The sequence below is a fragment of the Pongo abelii genome, chromosome 6 (assembly GCF_028885655.2).
Source record: "Pongo abelii isolate AG06213 chromosome 6, NHGRI_mPonAbe1-v2.0_pri, whole genome shotgun sequence".
Lineage (NCBI taxonomy): Eukaryota > Metazoa > Chordata > Mammalia > Primates > Hominidae > Pongo > Pongo abelii.
Window position 1 is genome coordinate 6,177,390 of NC_071991.2, and position 14,457 is coordinate 6,191,846.

At 45.3% G+C, this 14,457-nt stretch overlaps 1 long non-coding RNA gene and 1 pseudogene across 1 annotated transcript in view; both read left to right on the forward strand.

Moving 5' to 3' along the window:
• LOC129060570 (uncharacterized) overlaps positions 1–14,457 on the forward strand; it is a 70,058-nt gene that overhangs the window by 19,976 nt on the left and 35,625 nt on the right. The window lies entirely within an intron of this gene.
• LOC129060568 (olfactory receptor 7E24-like) lies at positions 7,327–14,133 on the forward strand (annotated as a pseudogene).

Here is a 14,457-nt window from a genome sequence, read left to right on the forward strand (position 1 = left end):
TGCTGTACACCACCTGTGCCATCAGGAGTAACATTCCCCTAGGATATTACGAATAATATCACAGCAGGTGTACACACGTGGTGTACACCCCATGTGACATTAGGAGGAACATGTCCCTAGGATATTAGGAATAGTATCACTGGCGTTGAATCCACATGATACACACCCCAAGTGACATTAAAAGTAACATCCTCCTAGGATATGACAAATAATATCACAGGGAGTACACCTCATGTGACATTAGGAGTGACATCCCCCGAGGATATATTGAATACTATCAGAGGGTGTAGATGCATTGTGATCTTAGTAGCAACACTCTTTAGGATATTACAAATCATCACACGGTGTACACGCATTGTGACATTGGTAGTAACGTCCCGCTACGATATGACGAGTAATATCACAGGCTGTACACCCCATGTGACAATAGTAGTAACATTCCCCTAGAATATGATGAATAATATCACAGGAGGTACAGCCCCTGTGATTTCTGAGTAACATTTCTATAGAATATTACAGGTTGTATCACTGTGTGAGTCTGTGTACACCCCGTGTGACATTAGGAGTAACATCCCACAACACTATTACGAGTAGTATCACAGGGTGAACACCCCCTGTGACATGAGGAGTAACATACTTTTAGGATATTATGAATGATATGACAAGGTGTACACGCCCTGTGACATTAGGAGCAATATCCATCTAGGATATTAGGAACAATATCACAGGGAACACACCCCCTGTGACATTAGGATATTAAGAGTAATATCCCAAGGTGTACATGCATTGTGACATTAGTACTAATATCCCTCTGGTATACTGTGAATAATATCACAGGGTGTACATCCCTGTGACATTAGGAGTAACGTCCCCCAAGAATAGGACGAATAATATCACAGGGGGTACACACACTGTGACTTTAGGCGTATCACCGCCCTGGAATATGAGGAATACTGTCCCAGGGTATGAACCCCCTGTGACCTGAGGAGTAACATCCCGCTGGAATATTAGGAATCACATCACAGTGTGTACACCAACTGTGATCAATAAAATAAAATGCAGCATGGTAACTAGAGAAAATGAAGGAAGAAAATTAAAATTAAAATGTTAAAAAGACCAGTCTGGACAGCATAGGGAGACCGTGTCTCTACAAAAAAAAACTTAAAAATTAGCTGGGTGTGGTAGGATGCACCTGTGGTCCCAGCTACTCGGGAGGCTGAGGTGGGAGGATCCCTTGATCCTGGAAGTTGAGGCCACAGTGAGCCATGATCATGCCACTACACTCCAGTCTGAAAATACTTTTTTGTAAATACTACTAATTAGTAAATACTTTAGTATTTTTTAAATAGTAAGTCTTTTAATATTTACCGCTACTACATAATTGCACAAAATCTGTCATTAATTAGTATTTTGTAATAGTTGTTTGCTAAGTACTGCTACTCAGGAAATATGTTAGCATTTTGTACGCAGTCTTTTGCTAAGTACTGCTACACAGTAAATACTTTCATATTATCAAAGTAGTCATTTGCTAAGTATGGCTATTAAGTAAATATTTTAGTATTCTGTATGTGGTCATTTGCTAAGTACTGATACTCAGTAAATGCTTTAGTATTTTGTGAGTAGATAATTACTAAGTAGTAGTACTTAGTAAAGACTTAGCAGCAGTATTTACAAACTAGTTGTTTCTAGCTCATAAGCAAAGGATAGCAAAACAGTGAAGACAGGAAATACTTGTCCATTTGTACAGGTTTACAAGGTACATAGTTAATTCTCTGTCACGACTACAGTTTAAGTTTATGTAATGGGCACTCAGGAATCCTACTGCAAGCAAAAACCTATCTTCTGTCTCTTCTGCTCATGTGAAGGTATGCGGTTCCTTTGCAAACACTTAAGAAGACAGATGAAATTGGAATCACCAGGATGGTTTCCACCTGGCCTGTTAATTTATTCACTGGAAAGACATTTGTGTACATTTTCACGGGTTTCAAAAAGTCAAGTTTTTTTTGGTGGGGGGTATACATTTTGACATTGTTTTCCTAGGGGCTCTACAATGAATGTAAATCTATTCACCTTAAATTATTTTGTTTTTGAGACAGGGTCTTGCTGTGTTGCCCAGGCTGGCATACAGGGGACTCATCACGGCTCACTGCAGCCTTGACCTCCCCAGGCTCAGGTGATCCTCCCACCTCAGCCTCCCGAGTAGCTTGGATTACAGCTGCGTGCCATCATGCCCAGCTAAGTTTTTTTCATTTCTTTCTTCTTTTTTCTTTTTTTTGTAGAGGTGGGGTCTCACTATGTCGCCCAGGCTGGTTTCCAACACCCGGGCTCAAGTGATTTGCCTGCCTCAGCCTCCCAAAGTGCTAAGATTATGGGTGTGAGTCACTGCACCTGGCCCTTAAATTATTTTTAAATCATAAAGTATCTCAAACATAAGGAGAATACTGAGCAACATAATACCTGTGCACCTGCCACCTCACTTTATCAAATCCTGGTATTACTTGCATGATGGCTTTTTCATACGAGTTTGGGACCAGCCTGGCCAACATGGAGAAACCCTATCTCTACCAAAGATGCAAAGAATGAACTGGGCATGGTGATGCACACCTGTGATCTTAGCTACTCAGGAGGCTGAGGCAGAAGGATCACTTGAGCTTGGGAGGCAGAGGTTGCAGTGAGCCAAGATCGCACCACTGCACTCCAGCCTGGGCGATAGAGAGAGAACCTGTGTCAAACAAACCAAAACACCAGATTTTTTGACGCTCCTTCACAAGTGATCTCAGCAGGAGATGGAAGTCAAGGACAATTTTAACTGCTGGAGAAAGATGTACCCTCACAGTAAAGGTGACCTCTGACTGACACAGTGTCTCTGGTCTCTAAATCAACAGAGAAAAGATTGGTAACTCCATTCACTGGTCTGATATTTCTGCCAACAGAATAGGATGAAGAGGCTCTTTGTCTTAGAGGTGTTCATTGCACCCAAACCTTTACCCCGCAGCTGCTTCTTAGAGCTCAGTGCTGAGCGGAGTAGAGAACTCACCTGAACTTCAGATCAGCCTGTGGACGGAGCTCCATTCACAGGATAAGCAGTAGCTGAGCTCTGAAGGATGAAAGCCCATGTCTGATGTCTGTTTCCCCCTCCTCCCCATACCCCACCTCCTCCATTCATTCGTTCAACACACATGGACTGTGTCCTGTGATGCAGGCACTGTGTTAGACAACAGGAACCAGAAGATGACGCCAACAGAGTCCTGGCCTCAAGAAGGTCACTTTCCTTGATAGGAAGGAGGGCACAGAGGCCCGCGCCTGTAGGCCCAGCTATATAGGAGGCAGAGGCAGGAGGATCACTGGAGCCCAGGAGTTAGAGGCTGCAGTGAGCTATGATCATACCACTGCACTATAAACTGGGCAACAGAGCAAGACTCTGTCTCAAACCTATATATAATATGTGTGTGTATATACATGTATACACACACATATATATATACACATATATGTATATATTCATATATATATATGTATATACTCTTGATAGGGAGGAGACAGACATATGTGACAACCTATGTCCAGAACCAGCTAGCCTGCAACTGTGACTTTTTTTCTTTTTTTGTAGACAGAGCCTCACTTTGCAGCCCAGGCTGGAGTGCAGTGGCACAATCTCTGCTCACTGCAAATTCCAACTCCCAGGTTCAAGTGATTCTAGTGCCTCTGCCTCCCCAGAAGCTGGGATTACAGGTGCTTGCCACCACACTCGGCTAATTTTTGTTTTTTTTTTTTTAGTGGAGACGGGGTTTCACCAAGTTGGCCAGCCTGGTCTCAATCTCCTGACCTCAAGTGATCTGCCCACCTTGGCCTCCTAAATTGCCGGGATTACAGACGTGAGCCACTGCGCCCGGCTGGAACTGTGACTTTCTACTTGGAATGGAGCTCCCTTTCCAGCACCAAAATGTGTCTTTCCCACAGCTCATTCCTTTGGAATTTGACTTCGCAAATTCTTTGTGCAAAACATCTAACTTCTATTTGTATAACGGAACTTGATTTGAATTCCCATTGTGCTGGGTATCAGAATCTTAATTATGTCAGGTAATTAAGCAACCTCTTCTCCCTTCTTACCATAGGCTGGGGGAGAGTCGAGGCCCAAGACGGGACTGGAGTATTCTCAGTCCGAATAGTGAACGGAGAGTCATCCTCAATCCTCTCTACTCTGGTGGTCTTGAGGGGCCACTGCTACCTCCTCCTGGTCCTGACCTTGAGGCTTCTCAGCACTGGCTTTCTCTGAATTCCTTCTGTGCACAAGTAAATCATTCAGCTTCTTCCTGAACCAATAAGGATTTCTCACCGAGATAATCCTGTTCCGTGGTTACTCTACTGTTACTGAACCATGCTTGACCCAGAGGGGAACTCTGCAAAGCTCACCACCTCCCCCAGCTTCCCCAGGGAGAAAGACACACACACCCTCTCCTCTGAGACCTCCAAACCTATGTGGGTGTCTGTCATCACTGCCACTCCTGCCTCGTACGCGTGCACACCCAAGGACTGTGTTTGGTGAGGCAGATGCATTGATGTCTAAGCGTTCTTGCATCCTTAACTTTGAAACCGTAAAAGCATATTCTTTTCTTTGATCTCTGGATGTTTCATTTTGTTTTTGGTCATCTCCCTCTTTCGATGCCTCCTGCAACGAATTGTATGTGGGAGGAAGGGAGAGGCAAACATGTACAGGGACACAGAGGTATCCTGGGAGAAACTGTGACTCATACTATAAAATATTAATCACACTCACTTATATAGCACCTTCTACTTCATTTATATTTATTTATTTATTTATTTATTTATTTATGTATTTATTTATTTATTGAGGCAGAGTCTCTCTGTCACCCAGGCTGGAGTGCAGTGGCGCTATCTCAGCTCACTGCAACCTCCACCTCCCGGGTTCAAGCAATTCTTCTGCCTATGCCTCCTGAGTAGCTGGGACTAAAGGCGCCTGACACCACGCAGGACTATTTTTTTATTTTTATTTTTTAGTAGAGACAGTGTTTCACAATGTTGGGCCTCAAACTCCTGACCTTAAGTGATCTGCAAGCTTCGGCCTCCCAAAGTGCTGGGATTACAGGCATGAGCCACCACACCCAGCCAAAACATATATTTCTCATGGAATAATTTCATGCACTAGAGCAAGCTAATTGGGAAAGTCAATAGCAAGGAACAGTAGCAATCGTTTATGAAATAGTGATCAGGTGCTGATACTTGATGCACAGTCATAGTCCCATTTAATTCTTCAAGTGAGATTCTCACTTCGGGAATTTACTATTAGCCATTTTCCAAATAAGAGATAGAGACGAGCGAGTCTCTATCTCTGGTGCAAGGAGATTGGTGCAGTCTGTGAATGGCAAAAGTGGATATGTACCCAGATGTGTCTCAAGTCCAAATTCCAACTCATCATTTCCTTAAATGTGGTCTATTCTGCCAGGCTGGATAAGGGAAGTGGTTCTGCTTCCAATCTTAATATGTGACAGATGAGGCAATCTAAACCAAAGTCTTCTTGAGTTTGGTCAAACCATATGCTGCCAAGGCGTGAATGCAAATAGCAAATAACTGTAACGAGCCATCCCAACTATGCCACAACTCACACAACTCAAAGGCAAGGGAATCCCAGGCGACAAGGTCCAGGAACAGCCACTCTGGGGAGTCTGCCACCTCTGATATTGCTCCCGTGGCACACACAGTGCCCCATCTGCCTCCAGACCTGCGCTGAAGGAATGGGGGGCAGGGGCAAGCTTTGTAGGTGTGGGTGATCCAATGGCCACTTGAGGTCTCTCAAACAAGGACCCTGTAGATGATGTTCATGGGCCAAACGGAATGCACATCTGCCCCGAAATGTGTTTCTTTTCTTTTTTCTTTTTTTTTTTTTTTTTTGTTGAGACAGGGTCTTGCTCTGTTGCCCAGACTGGAGTGTAGTGGTGCAGTCTTGGCTCACTGCAACCTCCACCTACTGGGTTCAAGTAATTCTTCTGCCTCAAGCCTCCCAAGTAGCTGGAATCACAGGCATGTGTCACCACGCCTGGCTTGTTTTTGGTATTTTAGTAGAGACGGGGCTGGTCTCGAACTCCGGGCCTCAAGTGATTCACCCACCTCAGCCTCCCAAAGTGCTGGGATTACAGGAATGAGCCACCGTGCCCAGCCTTGTTTCTTTCTAAATGACGCTTCCTTTTTGTCTTTACAGTTCCTTCTACAAAAAACACTGCCATGGCACAGGGGCTTATGCCTATAATCCCAGCATTTGGAGAGCCCAAGGCCAGTGGATCACTTGAGCCCAGGAGTTCGAGACCAGCCTGGGTTAACTTAGTGAGACCCCAGCTCTACGAAAAATTTAAAAATTAGCCAGCCATGGTGGCATGCACCTGTGGTCCCAGCTATTCGCGAGGCTGAGGTGGGAGGATCACTTGAGCCCAGGAGTTCCAGGCTGCAGTGAAGTATGATCTGGCCACTGCACTCCGGCCTGGGCAACGGAGCAAAGTGCTGTCTTAGAATAAAATACTTTTTAAATAAACTAAAAGCAAAACAATGGGCCAGGTGTGGGTGGCTCTATCTGTAATCCCAGCACTTTGGGAGGCCAGGTGAGGCAGAACAGGGATTGAGGGGAACCAAGGCTTAAGGCATAAACAAAAGAACAGCAGATGCAGCCAGTTCTAGGCAAGATTAGGCAGCATAGAGGCCACGTGTGCATCCCGTCAATCAGAGGCTGATTGACGGCGGGGGCAGGAGGGCGAGGGGGGAGGGTGACAGCCTCTGATTGACGGCGGGGGCGGGGGTGGTGGTGCGCAAGTCTCCATTTCAGCCTCTGATTGGTCACAGGCCAATCCTTCAGAGGGTGTAACCAATCGGAGGCCTCTAACGGGCACCTAGGGGCGTTATCTAATTCTTCCAGCTTAATAAAAATCCTAATGTGGGCTATTGAGCCGTTTGCTCTATCCCGCTCATGCTGTGTGAATTGTACTTTCGCTTCAATAAATCTGTCTCTTCCTTACTCCGGTTTTTTCTTTTGTTTCTTTTCGTTGCTTTGATCTTTTGTTACTTTGTGCATTTTGTTCAATTCTTTGTTCAACACGCCAAGAACCTGGGCAATCCACGGTCAAGACCTTCCATCCAGTAACAGAGGCAGCACGATCCCTTGATGCCAGGAGTTCGAGACCAGCTGGGGCAACAAAGTGAGACCCTGTGTCTACCATCTGTCTGTCTATCTATCTGTCTGTCTATTTTTTTTTTTTTTTTTAATTATCTGGGCATGGTGGTGCATGCCTGTGGTCTCAGCTACTCCTCAGGCTGAGGTGGGAAGACCGTCTGAGCCTGGGAGTTGAGGCTGCACTGAGCTATGATGGCACAACTGCACTCCAACCTCGGTGACAAAGCGAGATCCTGTCTCTAAATTAAATTAAAAACAATACCACCAAAACAACAGCAGGTTGGGCGGTGGTGTCTCACGCCTATAATCAGAGCACTTTGGGAGGTCGAAATGGAAGACCGTGTGAAGCCAGGAGTTCGAGAGCAGCCTGGGCAACAGAAACCTCACCTCTACAAAAAATATAACTGGCCTTGGTGGCGGGCGCCTGTAATCCTAGCTACTTGGGAGGCTGAGGCAGGGGGATTGCTTGAGTCCCAGAGGTTGAGGTTGCAGTGAGCTGAGATCCCGCCGTTACACTCCAGCCTGGATGACAAACTGAGATCCCATCCAAAAAAAGCCAGTGCCCCGCTGAGTTTTTCCTGAAACGAGAAACCCTCGCCTGTAGCCAGGAGAAAAGTCCGCGAGCCAGCAAAAAACAAACTCGGCCAGGAAACAGATAACAAGGCCACCCTGGCGTGCCAGAAGACGACGCTGCGAGGCGGGTTCTTCTTCCTGGTCAGCGGTGATCGCTTCCGGGGTGGTGGCGAGGGAGGCGGAAGTGTGATGTTGTAGCAGGTGGCTGCTGTCTGTGGGCGGCTGTGGGAGGCTCCCGAGGTGGGGGGCTGGGCCAGGATGGCTGCAGCGGCAGCCAGGGCAGGGAGCGGACCCTGGGCGGCCCAGAAGAAGCAGTTCCCGCCGGCGCTGCTGAGTTTCTTCATCTACAACCCGCGCTTCTGGCCGCGGGAAGGAGAGGTATGCGGAGGGGGCGGCGTCGGTGCTCCCCGGGGAGGTGGCCCTGTGGTTCTGCCCACCTCGAGCGGCACTGACCTAGCCTGCGTTGTGCCAGTTGCGAGCCCGGGCGGGGGGCTGCGGCGGGGTCTTGACAGCAGGCGGGGACCGCTTGAGGTCCTGGGTCCACGCTTGTCTGTGGAATAAAGCCCCGTCAGGTCTGGTATCACTCCACACCCCAGGTTGAGGCTGTTTGCGCTTTGCTTTGCGTCAGTTCTGGGAAACTAAAATTGAACTTGGCTTTGTTAAGTGGGTAGTCCCCAACTAGAAGCGTGGAAGCAGAGTGGCAGACGCTAGCCTTCAAATGATACAAGCCTGGAGGACCCTGTAAAAGTTTTCACCGAAATGAGGAAATTAATTCCGGGGCGTGTGTGTGTGTGTGGGGGGGTGTGGGGGTGTGGGTGTGGGTGGTTTTTCTGAGGTGGGGACGGCGACTTTCTCAAAGGATGTCCGGAGCTGTGTTTCATTACCAGCAAGTCAGAGTTCTTTTAAAGACTGTCCAGGCTGGGCGCCCTGACTCGCGCCTGTAATCCCAGCACTTTAGGAGGCGGAGATGGGAGGAGTACTTGGGGCCAGGTGTTCCAGACCAGCCTGGGCAACATAGCAAGACCCCCAGCTCTACCAAAAAAAATAATAATAATCGGAAAATGAGCCAGGCGTGGTGGCACGCACCTGTATTTCCATCTACTCAGGAGGCTGAGGACAGAGGATCGCTTGAGCCCAAGTGATGGAGGCTGCAGGTGAGCTGTAATTGGGCCACTGCACTACAGCCTGAGTGACAGAGACCCCATCTCCAGAAAATGAAAAAGAAAAAAAAAAAAAAACTCGTCAGTTCAAATGCCTGGGAACTGGCTGGATTTAATTTTCAGGGAGCTATGTGTCTGCAGATGTGCACACCTTTATTTCTTACAAGCATTGGTGTATTACAAATTAGCACTAGGAAAGAAATCTGGAGACTTGAGTTTTCATAAAAATTACCTGGTGCTACTTCAGATGTGACTTATTGACTATCGAAATTGCCTTTCTGACTGGTGGGCAGTATTTGCACAATGATGAGATATTTCCTGTTCTTCTTCTTTTAAATAGAGACAAGGTCTCACGGTGTTGCCCAGGCTGGTCTTGAACTCCTGAGCTCAGGTGATCCTCTCTTCTCGGCCTCTCAAAGTGCCAGAATTACAATTCCTGTTTTTCTAAAACCGGTTTTTCTTTTGTTTTGTCATTAGCATGTGCGCCACAAGAGGTCGACACTGAACTTAGCGTTTTCAGTAGCTAAGATGAAATGTTTCTCTTCATGATGTGCTTCTCTTTCCTCAGTTTCAGGAGGAAAATAAGATTTGATTTTATCATCCAAATGAGGTAGAAGAGAAGAGGCCGGGCGCGGGGGCTCAAGCCTGTAATCCTAGCACTTTGGGAGGCTGAGGCGGACGGATCACGAGATCAGGAGATGTAGACCACCCTGGCTAACAAAATGAAACTATGTCTCTACTAAAAATACAAAGAAATTAGCCAGGCGTGGTGGCGGGCGTCTTTAGTCCCAGCTACTCGGGAGGCTGAGGCAGGAGAATGGTGTGAAACCGGGAGGCGGAGGTTGCAGTGAGCGGAGATTGCACCACTGCACTCCAGCCTGGGCGACAGAGTGAGACTCCGTCTCCAAAAAAAAAAAAAAAAAACAGAAAAAGAATGAGAAGAGAGAAGATTAGAAATGTCGGATTGTGTGAAGCCATTGTACAGTTTACAAGGTAATACCTCTAAGCGTGCCTTTTAGAGTTCAGTGAATTCTTAAAACTGCTGCTGGAGAATTGTCCCAAAGATAATTTTTTCACCTTTGTAAGACCTTTAGCCCATCAAAACCTGCAAAATCTTTACATACACAGAAGAACAGACAGTTCTTTAATGAACCAGAAGGAAATTTCTGGATGGTCATGATATTTACATACACAGTGTATCTTTCTGAGATTGTATGGTGAAGTTACGGGTGATCTTTGCTATTCAGAATTTAGGAAAGTTCTCTGGCTGTTGCATCCAAATAAAATTACAATAAAATTGGTTGCAATTTTAAAATCAAGTTCTTCCTATTTGCTTTATTCGTTCTTGGGGCTGCTTTAAGAAGCTGTGTGTCTGGTGCTGTCGCATGTTCAAAATTTTTAAACTAAGGCAAAATAAAAAACATGGTCTAATGAATTCATTGTATAAATTGAGTATATCAAACTTTGTGGGTTGTTCGGAATCCTATAATTGAAAAACAGTAAAGATGGAAACAAGTTATTGAATATCAAGAGGAGGAGTTGTTGGTAATGTGTCATTGTTTATTTATTTTTTTTAAATGTATTGATTAGTATGTTGAATGCCTTACTTGGTCGGATTTAAACTAGGTGGCTTTTGCGGAAGTTTCTCGGGGTATATAGCAAAGGTTTATGTTTATCATTTACACTAGCACAATCTTTTAAAAATATATATGCACCCTATCTCACTAATAGCTTCTATTCTTCATCTATATTGAAAGCCCTCCTCTACTAAGGCTTACTGATTCACAAATTAGAATGTAAACACTTCTGGCTGGGAACAGTGATTCACACCTGTAATCCTAGTACTTTGGGAGGCCGAGGTGAGGTGGGCCGATCACTTGAGGTCAGGGGTTCAAGACCAGCCTGGCCAATATGGCAGAACCCTGTCTGTACTAAAACTACAACAACTGGCCAGGGATGGTGGCACACACCTGTCATCCCGGCTACTCGGGAGGCTGAGGCAGGGGAATCTCTTGAACCAGGGAAGCAAACGTTGCAGTGAGCCAAGATTCCACCACTGCACTCCAACCTGGACAACAGAGCAAGACTCCCATCTCAAAGAAAAAAAAAGAACAGAAACACTTTTTTTCAGCACACGACTATGGTGGGACAAAGTTTATAAACATTATACTGTTTGGCCAAGAGTCAGTGTACCTTTGCCATCTATCCAGTGGACATTGATTTTCCCTTGAATTGAGATGTGTGCTGTGTTTTCGTGTTTGCAGGACAAGGTTTATAGTTCGCTGCCGCAGCAGTGCTACAGCATGTAGAAGGTAAGCATGGCATTCTTTTTGAACTGAGAGTCCAGCCACTTACCCCTATTTCTAGGCTCCACGGGTGTTTAAAGAGAAATCTGTAAATGACTGCAAAGTGACTCTATCTTAGAGAAGAAAATAATGAGACCTTTGAAACAGGTAGTGAGGTTTATGCCTACATTTATTCAGTAAGTATTGAACTCCCTTCTCTTTTCTCAGCCTTATAGTAGGAATGTGTCCCCAGTGATGAAAATGTGTGTCTATGCGCTCAAGGAACGTACAGAATGCAGATAATTTTATGATGTAAAAAGTTCAGTGAGGCAGGGCACAGTGGATCACACCTGTAATTTCAGCATTCTGGGAGGCTAAGGCGGGAGGATTGCTTGAGCCCAGGAGTTCAGGACCAGTCTGGGCAATATAGCAAGATGTCATCTCTACAAAAAAATTTTATAAAAGTTAGCCAGGTATCATGATGCATGCCTCTACTGCCAGCTACCTGGGAGGCTGAGGTGGGAGGATCACTTTAGCCTCAGAGGTGGAGGTTGCAGTGAACTTTGATTGTGCCACTGCCCTCTACCCTGGGCAACAGAGTGAGATTCCATCTTAAAAAAAAAAAAAAAAAAGATGGTGATTCCGTTCATTCAGTGAAAACTGAAAAAAGACAAAAATGTGGATGATATTCTGAATGTAAATTGAAATTCAGGGTAAGTTGAAATTTTTGAAAGATGCCTAGAGCAATTAGGTGGTTTCATAAATAAAACAGCATCACATAACAGTATTTTTTGTAACATATTTTTAACTTAAGTTTTGTCATGTAAATATTCTCTGTATTGAAAAGAACTGGGAGATTTAATAAGCTGAATTAATAATTCCCCAGAGCCTATATCTTGCCTGGCATAGAGGAGAGAGCAAAAGTAAAAATCTATGTTAATTATTGAATTGACGCTTCCTTGGTTCACAAAAATTGGCTGTCATAAGTGTGACTTTGACTTACTTGATCCCTCTTGTTTTTTGTTTTTTGAGACGGAGTTTTGCTCTTGTTGCCCAGGCTGCAGTGCAGTGGTGTGATCTCGGCTCACCGTAGCCTCTGCCTCCCAGGTTCAAGCCATTCTCCCGTCTCAGCCTCCTGAGTAGCTGGGACTACAGGTGCGTGCCACCGTACCAGGTGAAGTTTTTGAATTTTTAGTAGAGGCAGGGTCTCACCATGTTGGCCAGGATGGTCTTGATCTCCTGACCTCCATGATCCGCCCTCCTCGGCCTCCCAAAGTGCTGGGATTACAGGTGTGAGCCACCGCGTCCGGCCAAACTTTCTGATGAAAACTCTTAAGTCCTCCTAAGCTAAGGACAGGAGTTATAGCTTACATGAAGTTTAAAGCCAGACCCACCGATTTGAGGAAGCAATTACTCTCTTGAAGGAGAAAAGTCCGAAAACATAACGATGAAATCACTAGGACCTAACTGGCATGTGGAATGATTTTCTGCTTATGAACTATCAACTTTAATTTCATTTCCAGATGGCATGGTCTCAGCTGTTATACAGTGTTTATAAATGTTCTAAATCAAGGGAATTTGTATCAACCTTCTAGACTAAAATATTTGAGTTCTTAATTTGCTTTAATTAGGATAACCTTTTTCTTCAAGTGAAGAGAATCGTATTTTTACGTAGTTTTTTTCAGAAAAGATAGGCTGTATTTTCTAGCAGTTACAAATTTGTTATGTATGATGATCTCGTTCTTGGAACATTCTTGAATCTAATGTCTCTAAGGTGTGTACAGGAAGAAATGAATAACACAGAAATCAAAGATGAAAGCATTAGAAGACAATTGAGTCTGTCAGAACTGCAAAATATTGCTGAGTGTGGATTGCTCAGAAATCTGAGAACATGACTTGTGAATTGCTTCTATTCAAAATGCAGACACAATGCCGGGGTTTGTTTATTTGTTTCCGATTTTTCAACACTCTTTTCTATGCAAAAGGTGTCCAAACTATGCAGACCCACAGAATCTAACAGATGTCTCTCTATTCCTCCTCCTAGAACTCTCAGGGGATCCAGAACTGCAGCCGGTCCTCGCTGGGCTGTTCCTGCCCATGTGCCTGGTCACAGTGCTGGGGAACCTGCTCATCATCCTGGGCATCAGCGCTGACTCCCACCTCCACACCCCCATGTACTTCTTTCTCTCCAACCTGTCCTTGCCTGAAATCGGTTTCACCTCCACCACGGTCCCCAAGATTGTGGACATCCAATCTCACAGCAGAGTCATCTCCTCTGCAGGCTTGCCTGACTCAGATGTCTCTTTGCCATTTTTGGAGGCACGGAAGAGAGACATGCTCCTGAGTGTGATGGCCTATGACCGGTTTGTAGCCATCTGTCACCCTCTATATCATTCAGTCATCATGAGCCCGTGTTTCTGTGGCTTCCTAGTTTTGTTGTCTTTTTTTTTCTTCTCAGTCTTTTAGACTCCCAGCTGCACCACTTGATTGCCTTGCTAATGACCTACTTCAAGGATGTGGAAATTCCGAATTTCTTCTGTGATCCTTCTCAACTCCCCCATATTGCATGTTGTGATGCCTTCACCAATAACATCATCATGTATTTCCCTGCCGCCATGTTTGCTTTTCTTCCCATCTCGGGGACCATTTTCTCTTACTCTAAAATTGTTTCCTCAATTCTGAGGGTTTCGTCGTCAGGTGGGAAAGTATAAAGCCCTCTCCACCTGTGGGTCTCACCTGTCAGCTGTTTGCTGAGTTTATGGAACAGGCGTTGGGGGGTACCTCAGTTCAGATGTGTCATCTTCCCCCAGAAAGGGTGCAGTGGCCTCAGTGATGTGCACGGTGGTCACCGCCATGCTGAACCCCTTCATCTACAGCCTGAGAAACGGATATTAAAGGTGTCCTGCGGCGGCCGTACGGCAGGACAGTCTAATCTCAATATCTTATCTGTTCTATTCTTTTGTAGTGTGGGTTAAAAAAGGCAGCAAGTTCAAATAAGAATGATATCCCAGGGTGAACACCCACTGTGATATTAGGAGTAATACCTCCCTAGGATACAAAAAATACTGTCACGGGATATACACACATGGGGTACACCCACTGTGATCTTAGAAGGAATATCTCCCTATAATATGAAAAATATCACAGGGTGTGCACACTGTGTAATGTTACGAGTAATCTTTACCCTGGATATTACGACTAATATCAAGGGTGTACACACATGGGGTACGCGCACTGTGATATCAGGAGTTGTATCTCCCTA